Consider the following 11,066-nt stretch of genomic DNA (forward strand, 5'->3'; position numbering starts at 1 on the left):
ACTTCTTCCTCGAATAGTGTTTTACTCCCCTCTTCAACCCTAACCTCTCCACAGTTGCACTCCGCCAATCTCTTTCTGCATCCACCACAAAAATTCCTTTCCTTCTCTCCGACACATTCTCTCGCGTAGTGTCCTTGATTGCCACACTTGAAACACTTAAATTCCGGGCAGTCTTTAACTATGTGCCCGGGTTGAATACACAAACGACACACTCTGACCTGTTTGTCATGAATGACCCTAAAATATTCTGCTCCCTCCAACGTCTCAATTCTTGTAGAGTAAGGCAATGATGTCACTTTTTCTGTGAACTTGACTTTGCAAAAACGTGTCCCGTCAACCACCTCCGTTCCTGGCCAAACTCTCCTCCTTATCTCCGAGACGGCCGCCACTCCCCAGCTACTCAGCTTGCCCAGTATCACACCATCTTCTACGTATACTGGGAGATTCATAAAAGACACCACCAATTCCTTCACATTAATATCTCTCGCCAGAATCCTGGTGTCCTTTATCCGTATTCCATCCATTAAACGTTCTTTTCCTTTTTCGTTTCTCATCGTAACTTCATACTTCTTTTCTCCTTTCATTCGGCATCCCACCACCTCTCCACACACCTCCTTAATTGCTCGTAGTAGTTCCATTGTCGTCACTTTGTCTTCTCCTTCCAACTCAATTGCCACCGTGTATTCTTTGCCATATTTCATTCCTTCTTTATCTTCATTTTTCTTCCGTTGCGCCTTTTCGTTGTCTTTGTCCATTCCGTTTGTCTTTTCCATGTTGTCCGTCATAGTAAAAAATGAATCCAAAAAAACTCTCCCCCAAGCAGCAAAACTGCAAGGGGGAAGACTAACCAAACTTAAAACTATTCAACTGAAGAAAAAAATTAATTATATTGCGAAATCCAATTAATTAACAAAAATAGCTCTCGAGCAAACACTCTCCAGCAAACACTCACTCACAGCTCAGACACTCGCACCTGTCGTCACTTCTCCAATCAGGAAAGGCGTATTCAGGCTGGTATGGCCGTAAGCAAATGACTAACTCTTTGTACACCATATAAAGTCAAAGTGAGTCTGATAAACAGACATTTTCACCAATTAGATAAGCAGCCTGAACTTTGGGTCACTCAGTAAGTGGAAGAAATTACATATACTGTCGCCATCACTTTTTAGCACAGATAGTTGGATGAAATACAAACCAACCTTGCTAACATTTCAAAGCGAGGGCACATATTTCAGCCTTGTGGGAAAAAACGGACAAATACAATGACTTCTGACAAATACATCATTAGCAACAGTTTCCCATGCAGCTATCCTACTAGCCAGAATAAATACACAAAATCTCTGAATGTTGAAAACCTATTGCATTGTTCTGTGCCAAGGAGGAGCGCATGTATGGACAATTTCATATTGTAAGCGCATGGGCGTATGACACATCATGACCATGGGGGTTAGAGCGGCTTCTCAACTATCTCTTGATTGAAGTACCAGCGTGGCATAAATACCATGCTGCATTTCGCAACATGATGTTTCCACAAAATGTCAACAATGTTTGGCTACAAACAAATGTTTCTACCTTTCAATTGGTCCACAAAGTGTCTTTCACAACTGACTTCAAAGATCTCCATAAGCACGGGCAATTGACTCAAGTCATCCTCAAGCTTGCCGCCAAGCAACAGTTTGTCATTAAACAAGACATCAGGGGAGAGCGCGGACGCAGTCCCCCACTACCATAAATTATGCAATCGAGATTTCCACATTCGGGAAATTCACAGGGGTCAGCATAGCTGGCGTGCAATGGCTAAGCCTCGCCTTGGGTGAACCACCTTTCTTGATCACGGTATCTCCCTTACCAGGTAAGTATGAGTTATACTCATCGGTGGAGGGCAAGTGTCTCCAGTGCCAACATTTTCGGCTAATGGTAACCACTTTGTGTTCCGATAATATCACATCACATCGACCTGCGTTAAATGCCGTTTAGGAATGCACTTGCAGACAGAGTGGTGAAAAAGTAGTTCATTTTGTTTACTAGATTATATCAGTGAACCACTAGATTCCCATCATGCAACACTGTAGAAAAATCACCAATGACTTTTTAATATCTTAACCTGTCTGATATCACAAATGTATGCGATATGACGAAATAAAATCACATTCAGACACACACACACACACACACACAGACAAATGCATGAAAGCAATTGATTTATTATCGATAACATCTCACATTCTCTTGTACTTTTGATTTACGCCGTAAAAGAAGGGTTGTAATTCCACCATGGAAAACACAGACACCAGTCCAGTTCCACTCCTCACCAGCATTATTTCCTTTGATCATTTGAACAGGGCGAGGGAGCACAAAGCACACACAAGCTGCATTCAGTAACAATATTCTTATTTGTCTTATGCATAAAAGGCAGTTGCTCCCTGACAACACAAGGAACTTTGATCGTATTAAAAGGGCAGGGGAGACTAGCCCATAGAAGCGGCATTTAGTCAATTCAGCATCAAATGCTTACTACAAGGCAGTGTTGCTGATGAAATAATGCCAGAGCACACCCTAGTGGACAAAATGCTTACAGCACCTGGTATTCCCAGGCAGTCTCCCATCCAAGTACTAACCAGGCCCGACCCTGCTTAGCTTCCGAGATCAGACGAGATCGGGTGTATTTTTTTTTTAAATCTTTTATTATGAAAAAACACATAATATTTACAACATTCAATCAATAATAAAAAAGGATGAACAATTCATCCTTTTACAAAATAAAAAAATAAAAAATAAATAAAATAAAACCTATTAAAAAACACAATCATCCACTAAATCCACTTAATAATGAAATACAAGTTTCCCATTTGACAGAATTTCAATAAGAGTACTCCCCCACACAAACAATTTTTCAAAATTTCATCCACCGTATCTATATATTATCTCTATATCTCTCTCTAATATGCTCCTAAAAAAACCTTCCACACTCACAATTTTCCCTTCATAATGACCTAAATTCCTTCTTAATCTTAACGCATATCTAGCATGACTTATTACAAAATTCACCAAATTAATATTTAAAACTTTACTTTTCCCATATAAACCAAAAAGAAACAACCTCCTCCACTCCACCCCAGTAAAAATCTCTTCTCCCCAATGTTTTACTAAAAGTCCTTTTAAAAACTCGTGAAAATCTTTCAACCTACTACATTCAATAAAAAAGTGCATCAAATTTTCCACCCCCGTACCACAAATATCACATTCTCTTTTAATATCCCTATTTATTTGATGCAAAACCACATTTGTAAAAATCCTATTATGTTTCAATTTAAAATCATTGTCTTCACATTCTATAAAATTATATTTTACATTTACATTCTTCCATATTGATTTTACATCCATGTTTGGAAACACCCTAGACCACACTTTCTCCGCAGCAGGACTTTTTATCTCTTTTAAAATACATTTTCTATAAACCATTTTAACTTTTAGCCCTGATAAATCATGTTTCTCCCCATTACTTTCATAATATAAAACCGGTAAAGCCCTAGATCTTTTGACCACTTCTTTGTTTATTAAAATCACCCACTCCCCTGGAATACATCCTAATATTTTCTTGTACATATTCTCCACAGTAGTTTTACTTATTTCTTCATCTACTTCAACCACATTGTCATATATAGCCTGAAATGGAAGAAACCCAGTAATTACCTCATATGCTATGTCACCTATCTGCCTCATCCCAGCCCTCATAAAATATTTACAAAACAACATCATATTATTGCACTTTATCTTTGGATTTAAAAATATCGGCTGATTTAAAATATTTTCTAAACTGGTACATTCATAATAAATATTTGGTAAAAACTGCCCCCAAGCCTCAAACACTTCTCTGTAAAACAAAGGTATATTACCTAACATTTCCTTCTTCATACTCATCAATAAACCATTGTCCCCCATCCTCCCAACCTCCTGCAAATACTCTTCAACCTCTTCTGGCTGCAAGCCCGAAGCCGGGCACAATATGACAACAGCCACTTCAAGTTCAGGGCGCGAAATTCAAAATATATTTTTTTAAAATATTTAACTTTCACACATTAACAAGTCCAATACAGCATTTGAAAGATAAACATCTTGTCAATCCGGCCAACATGTCCGATTTTTTAAATGTTTTACAGAGAAAACACCACATATATTTATGTTAGCTCACCACCAAATAAAAAAGAGGAAAGACATTTTTCACAGCACAAGTAGGATGCAAGTAGCATGCACAAGCCAACCTAACTAACCTAGAACCAACCTAAATAACCTAGAAAAAACTACCTCAGATGACAGTCCTATAACATGTTACACAATAAATCTATGTTTTGTTCAAAAAATGTGCATATTTTAGTTATAAATCAGTTTTACATTACTGCTCCCATCATAGCTACAGTCTGAAATCGCACGGGAGTAGCCAGAGAAAATACAGACACCAACGTCAACTACTAATTACACCTCATAAAACATTTCAGAAAAACATATGGTGGATAGCTAATGAAAGACAAAGATCGTGTGAATAGAGCCAATATTTCCGATTTTTGAAGTGTTTTACAGCGAAAACACAATATATCGTTATATTAGCTTACAACATTAGCTAGCATACGGCAGCATTGATTCTAGTCAAACGCTAGCATAGCACAGTTCGACAGATATATGAAAAAGCATCCCAAATTGGGTCCTTATCTTTGTTGATATTCCATCAGAATGTTGTAAAGGGGTCCATTGTCCAGTACAGTCTTTAGTTGGGTTCCAGAACGAACTATTTCCCTCTTGGGTTAGCAAGCACAATGGCCGTGCGGCGCTAATCTCTCTTTCTTCAAAAAATTCTTCCAAAGCATCACGTCTAAAGTCCAGAATAAATTGCAATAATATAATTAAAGTATATTGAAAAAACATACTTTAGGATGATTTTGTGACATGTATCAAATAATATCGTAGCCAGAGGTCATATTCACCTTTAACGAGCGTATTCCAGGAGCCGAGTCCAGGTTCTACCTCGCGCCCAGAAAAAAAATTAAAATGCGCAGGTCTCACTAGAAGATGTTGTGTTCAGCCCCTGGAAGAGATATTCAACTGCTTTTTTCTCTCACTTCCGCATTACACCCAGATGAAGGCGTATGACGTGTTTCTACGGTCCTAAGTGACATGACCTTTTATAGACAAGGTCTTAAAGAGAGACATCGCATTTGGAAATCTCAATTCTGGATAGGAAATGGGCTGTAAAAATAGTTCTGTTCAACTTAGAGAAATAATTCAAACGTTTTTAGAAACTATAGACTGTTTTCTATCCAATAGTAGTAAATATATGCATATTGTAAGATCAAAAATTTCTTAAGAGGCCGTTTGAAAGTGTGCGCATATTTTCCAGTTTTTTCAATATTCACCCTGCAGCCAGAAGAGGTTAACCATTCTAATAAATAAAAAAATAATAAAATATAATTTCATTATCCTCTACCTGTTATCCAGTTTCTTTCCTCTTCCACCCTTTCTCTCCCCCTCTTCCCCCCGCTTTCCTCTTCCTGTATCCTTCCCTCGTTCTTTCAATCTTTTCTCCATCATCCGTATCCGATATCTCTTCCAAGTCCATGTTTTCCAGCCAACTCCCCTTCTTGACATCCACATCCGTTGTGCTCCCCGTGCTCATCGCCGTCTCTGGTATTGTCATCAACTCCATAACCCCCTCCATTTCTTCACCCCCCGAGCTACTTGTTAGTGCTGTGCTTTCCCCCATAACCTGTGAGTCCCCCGTGCTTCCCCCCAGTCCACTCCCCCCTCCTCCTGAAAACTCCCTCTTCTTATTTCTGAGTCCATACTGCTCCCAATTTCATTTATCTTCTGGTCCTTCTTCCTTCTTCCTTCCTCCGTCTCTCCACCTTCCACCACGTCCTCTCCTCCATCTTCTTCTCCTTCTTGCGACAATACCACTGCTTCCTCGAATATTGTTTGACTCCTCTCTTCAGCCCTAACCTCTCCACAGTTGCACTCCGCCAATCTCTTTCTGCATCCACCACAAAAATTCCTTTCCTTCTCTCCAACACATTCTCTCGCATAGTGTCCTTGATTGCCACACTTAAAACACTTAAATTCCGGGCAGTCTTTAACTATGTGCCCGGGTTGAATACACATACGACACACTCTGACCTGTTTGTCATGAATGACCCTGAAATATTCTGCTCCCTCCAACGTCTCAATTCTTGTAGAATAAGGTAATGATGTCACTTTTTCTGTGAACTTGACCTTGCAGAAACGTGTCCCGTCAACCACCTCCGTTCCTGGCCAAACTCTCCTCCTTATCTCCGAGACAGCCGCCACTCCCCAGCTACTCAGCTTGCCCAGTATCACACCATCTTCTACATATACTGGGAGATTCATGAACGACACCACCACTTCCTTCACATTAATATCTCTCGCCAGAATCTTTGTATCCTTTATTCTTAATCCATCCATTAGACGTTCTTTTCCTTTTTCATTTCTCATCGTAATTTCGTACTTCTTCTCCCCTTTCATTCGGCATCCCACCACCTCTCCACACACCTCCTTAATTGCTCTTAGTAGTTCCATTGTCGTCACCTTGTCTTCTCCTTCCAACTCAATTGCCACCGTGTATTCTTTGCCATATTTCATTTCTTCTTTATCTTCATTTTTCTTCCGTTGCGCCTTTTCGTTGTCTTTGTCCATTCCGTTTGTCTTTTCCATGTTGTCCGTCATAGTAAAAAAATGAATCCAAAAAAAACTCTCCCCCAAGCAGCAAAACTGCAAGGGGGAAGACTAACCAAACTTAAAACTATTCAACTGAAGAAAATAATAAATTATATTGCGAAATCCAATTAATTAACAAAAATAGCTCTCGAGCAAACACTCTCCAGCAAACACTCACTCACAGCTCAAAACTCGCACCTGTCGTCACTTCTCCAATCAGGAAAGGCGTATTCAGGCTGGTATGGCCGTAAGCAAATGACTAACTCTTGGTACACCATATAAAGTCAAAGTGAGTATGATAAACAGACATTTTCACCAATTAGATAAGCAGCCTGAACTTTGGGTCACTCAGTAAGTGGAAGAAATTACATATACTGTCGCCATCACTTTTTAGCACAGATAGTTGGATGAAATACAAACCAACCTTGCTAACATTTCAAAGCGAGGGCACATATTTCAGCCTTGTGGGAAAAAACGGACAAATACAATGACTTCTGACAAATACATCATTACCAACAGTTTCCCATGCAGCTATCCTACTAGCCAGAATAAATACACAAAATCTCTGAATGTTGAAAACCTATTGCATTGTTCTGTGCCAAGGAGGAGCGCATGTATGGACAATTTCATATTGTAAGCGCATGGGCGTATGACACATCATGACCATGGGGGTTAGAGCGGCTTCTCACCTATCTCTTGATTGAAGTACCAGCGTGGCATAAATACCATGCTGCATTTCGCAACATGATGTTTCCACAAAATGTCAACAATGTTTGGCTACAAACAAATGTTTCTACCTTTCAATTGGTCCACAAAGTGTATTTCACAACTGACTTCAAAGATCTCCATAAGCACGGGCAATTGACTCAAGTCATCCTCAAGCTTGCCGCCAAGCAACGGTTTGTCATTAAACAAGACATCAGGGGAGAGCACGGACGCAGTCCCCCACTACCATAAATTATGCAATCGAGATTTCCACATTCGGGAAATTCACAGGGGTCAGCATAGCTGGTGTGCAATGGCTAAGCCTCGCCCTGGGTGAACCGCCTTTCTTGATCACGGTATCTCCCTTACCAGGTAAGTATGAGTTATACTCATCGGTGGAGGGCAAGTGTCTCCAGTGCCAACATTTTCGGCTAATGGTAACCACTTTGTGTTCCGATAATATCACATCACATCGACCTGCGTTAAATGCCGTTTAGGAATGCACTTGCAGACAGAGTGGTGAAAAAGTAGTTCATTTTGTTTACTAGATTATATCAGTGAACCACTAGATTCCCATCATGCAACACTGTAGAAAAATCACCAATGACTTTTTAATATCTTAACCTGTCTGATATCACAAATGTATGCGATATGACGAAATAAAATCACATTCAGACACACACACACACACACACACAGACAAATGCATGAAAGCAATTGATTTATTATCGATAACATCTCACATTCTCTTGTACTTTTGATTTACGCCGTAAAAGAAGGGTTGTAATTCCACCATGGAAAACACAGACACCAGTCCAGTTCCACTCCTCACCAGCATTATTTCCTTTGATCATTTGAACAGGGCGAGGGAGCACAAAGCACACACAAGCTGCATTCAGTAACAATATTCTTATTTGTCTTATGCATAAAAGGCAGTTGCTCCCTGACAACACAAGGAACTTTGATTGTATTAAAAGGGCAGGGGAGACTAGCCCATAGAAGCGGCATTTAGTCAATTCAGCATCAAATGCTTACTACAAGGCAGTGTTGCTGATGAAATAATGCCAGAGCACACCCTAGTGGACAAAATGCTTACAGCACCTGGTATTCCCAGGCAGTCTCCCATCCAAGTACTAACCAGGCCTAACTCTGCTGAGCTTCCGAGATCAGACGAGATCGGGGGTATTTTTTTTTTTTTTTTTTTTATGAAAATACACATAATATTTACAACATTCAATCAATAATCAAAAAGGATGAACAATTCATCCTTTTACAAAATCAAAAAATGAAAAATGAATCCTATTATTAAAAAAACACAATCATCCACCAAAACCAATTAATAATTAAAAACAAGTTTTCCATTCGACTCAATTTCAATAAAAGTGCTCCCCCACACAAACAATTTTTCAAAATTACATCCACCATATTTATATATTACTTCTATATCTTTCTCTAAAATACTTCTAAATAAAACCTCCACACTCACAATTTTCCCTTCATAATGTCCCAAATTCCGTCTTAGTCTTACAGCGTATCTGGCATGACTAAGAACAAAATTCATCAAATTAAAATTAAAAACTTTGCTTTTCCCAGTTAACCCAAAAAGAAACAACCTCCTCCACTCAACCCCATCAACAATCTCTTCTCCCCAATGTTGTACTAAAATCCCCTTTAAAAACTTATGAAACTCTTCTGATCTACTACATTCAACAAAAAAGTGCATAAAATTTTCCACCCCCGTATCACAAATATCACATTCTCTTTTAATATCTCTATTTATTTGATGTAAAACCACGTTCGTAAAAATCCTATTATGTTTAAATTTAAAATCATTGTCTTCACATTCTATAGAATTATATTTTACATTTACATTCTTCCATATTGATTTCACATCTATATTTGCAAACACCCTAGACCACACTTTTTCCGAAGGAGGAGTTTTTATCTCTCTTAAAATACATTTTTCATAAACCTTTTTAACTTTCAAACCTGACAAATCATACTTCTTCCCATTACTTTCATAATATAAAACCGGTAAACCCATAGCTCTTGTAGCCACCTCTTTATTTATTAAAACACCCCACTCCCCAGGAAGACATCCTAATATTCTCTTATACATGTTCTCCACAGTAGTTCTACTTATTTCATCATTTTCTTCAACCACATTATCAAATATTGCCTGACATGGAAGGAACCCCGGAATGACCTCATATAAGATGTCCCCAATCTGTCTCATCCCAGCCCTCATAAAATATTTACAAAACAACATCTTATTATTATACTGTATCTTGGGATTTTAAAAAATTGGCTGATTTAAAATATTGTCTAAAATGGTACACTCATAATAAATCTTTGGTAAAAACTCCCCCCAAGCCTCAAACACTTCTCTATAAAACAAAGGTATATTACCTAACATTTCCTTTTTCATACACATCAATAAACCATTGTCCCCCATCCTCCCAACCTCCTGCAAATACTCCTTAAAAAATCTTTTCCATCCATAATCTAATTCCCCATATAAATATTTACGTACCATTTTGACTCTAATTGCTGTTTTCCTCACATTTAAATCCACCAACTTCAAACCCCCCTCCTCATAACCTGCAATCAAAGTTTTAAAAGCTATTTTCACCCCCTTCCCGTCCCATAAAAAATCAACTACAATTTTATTCATTTCAGATAAAACCCATTCTGGCATATCCAAAACATTCATTACATAAATAAAAATTGACATCAACAATGAATTTATGACAATTACTTTCCCTTTTAATTTCAAAGACCTCCCCCTCCACATATTTACCACCTTCCTAACTTTGTTTATAACTCCACTCCATGTCATATCCCTAGCTTCCTGTTCCTTCACCCCTAAAAACACACCTAACACCTTAAAATAATCATTTACCATTTTAAAAGGAAAAATCTCCTCATTAATCTTCCCAACGTACATTATTACTGACTTCTCCATATTCACTTTTGCTCCTGAGGCTTTCTCATATACTTTAAAACACTCCATCACCCTTTTAACACTTTCCTCATCTCTAACTGTTATTGTGGTATCGTCTGCGTATTGATGAATTAAACTAAAACCTCCTTGCGGAGTCTCTACACAATTTATAAAATTATCTTTTTTAAGGTATGCCGCTAAGGGTTCTACCGATAAAACAAACAATAATGCTGATAAAGGGCACCCCTGTCTCACTGATCTCTCAAGAATAAAATAATCTGTTAAAACCCCATTACATTTTACCCTACTTTTTGCCTTTCTATATAATAATTTTATCCATCCTATTATTCTATTTCCAAACCCATATTTTTCCAGTACCCTAAACATAAAATCATGTTCCACCCTGTCAAAAGCTTTATTAAAATCTATACTTAAAACAATTCCCCCTCTCTTATCGCTATTCATTTTATTTATCACATCTCTAAGTGTAATGATGGTATCAGCTATGTCTCTTCCAGGCACACTATAATTTTGTGTAGGTGCTATAATATCATTTAAAACCATCTTCATCCTATTCGCCAATATCTTAGCTAAAATCTTATAATCTGAGTTCAAAAACTAATTGGCCTATAATTTTCTAATTTCATTTTGCTCCCCTTATTTTTATATAAAACCGATATCAGTCCTGTCACCA

General features: G+C 38.1%; 2 non-coding genes across 2 annotated transcripts; both read right to left on the minus strand.

Annotated features, from left to right (window-relative positions):
- Positions 1-1,695: 1,695 nt before the first annotated feature.
- Positions 1,696-1,860, minus strand: LOC120042087. The gene has a single exon (XR_005476030.1). It is a non-coding gene; the product is annotated as a U1 spliceosomal RNA (small nuclear RNA).
- A 5,783-nt stretch (positions 1,861-7,643) lies between these two features.
- Positions 7,644-7,808, minus strand: LOC120042086. The gene has a single exon (XR_005476029.1). It is a non-coding gene; the product is annotated as a U1 spliceosomal RNA (small nuclear RNA).
- Positions 7,809-11,066: the final 3,258 nt, after the last annotated feature.

Source organism: Salvelinus namaycush, unplaced genomic scaffold (genome assembly GCF_016432855.1).
Source record: "Salvelinus namaycush isolate Seneca unplaced genomic scaffold, SaNama_1.0 Scaffold610, whole genome shotgun sequence".
In the NCBI taxonomy this organism is placed as follows: domain Eukaryota; kingdom Metazoa; phylum Chordata; class Actinopteri; order Salmoniformes; family Salmonidae; genus Salvelinus; species Salvelinus namaycush.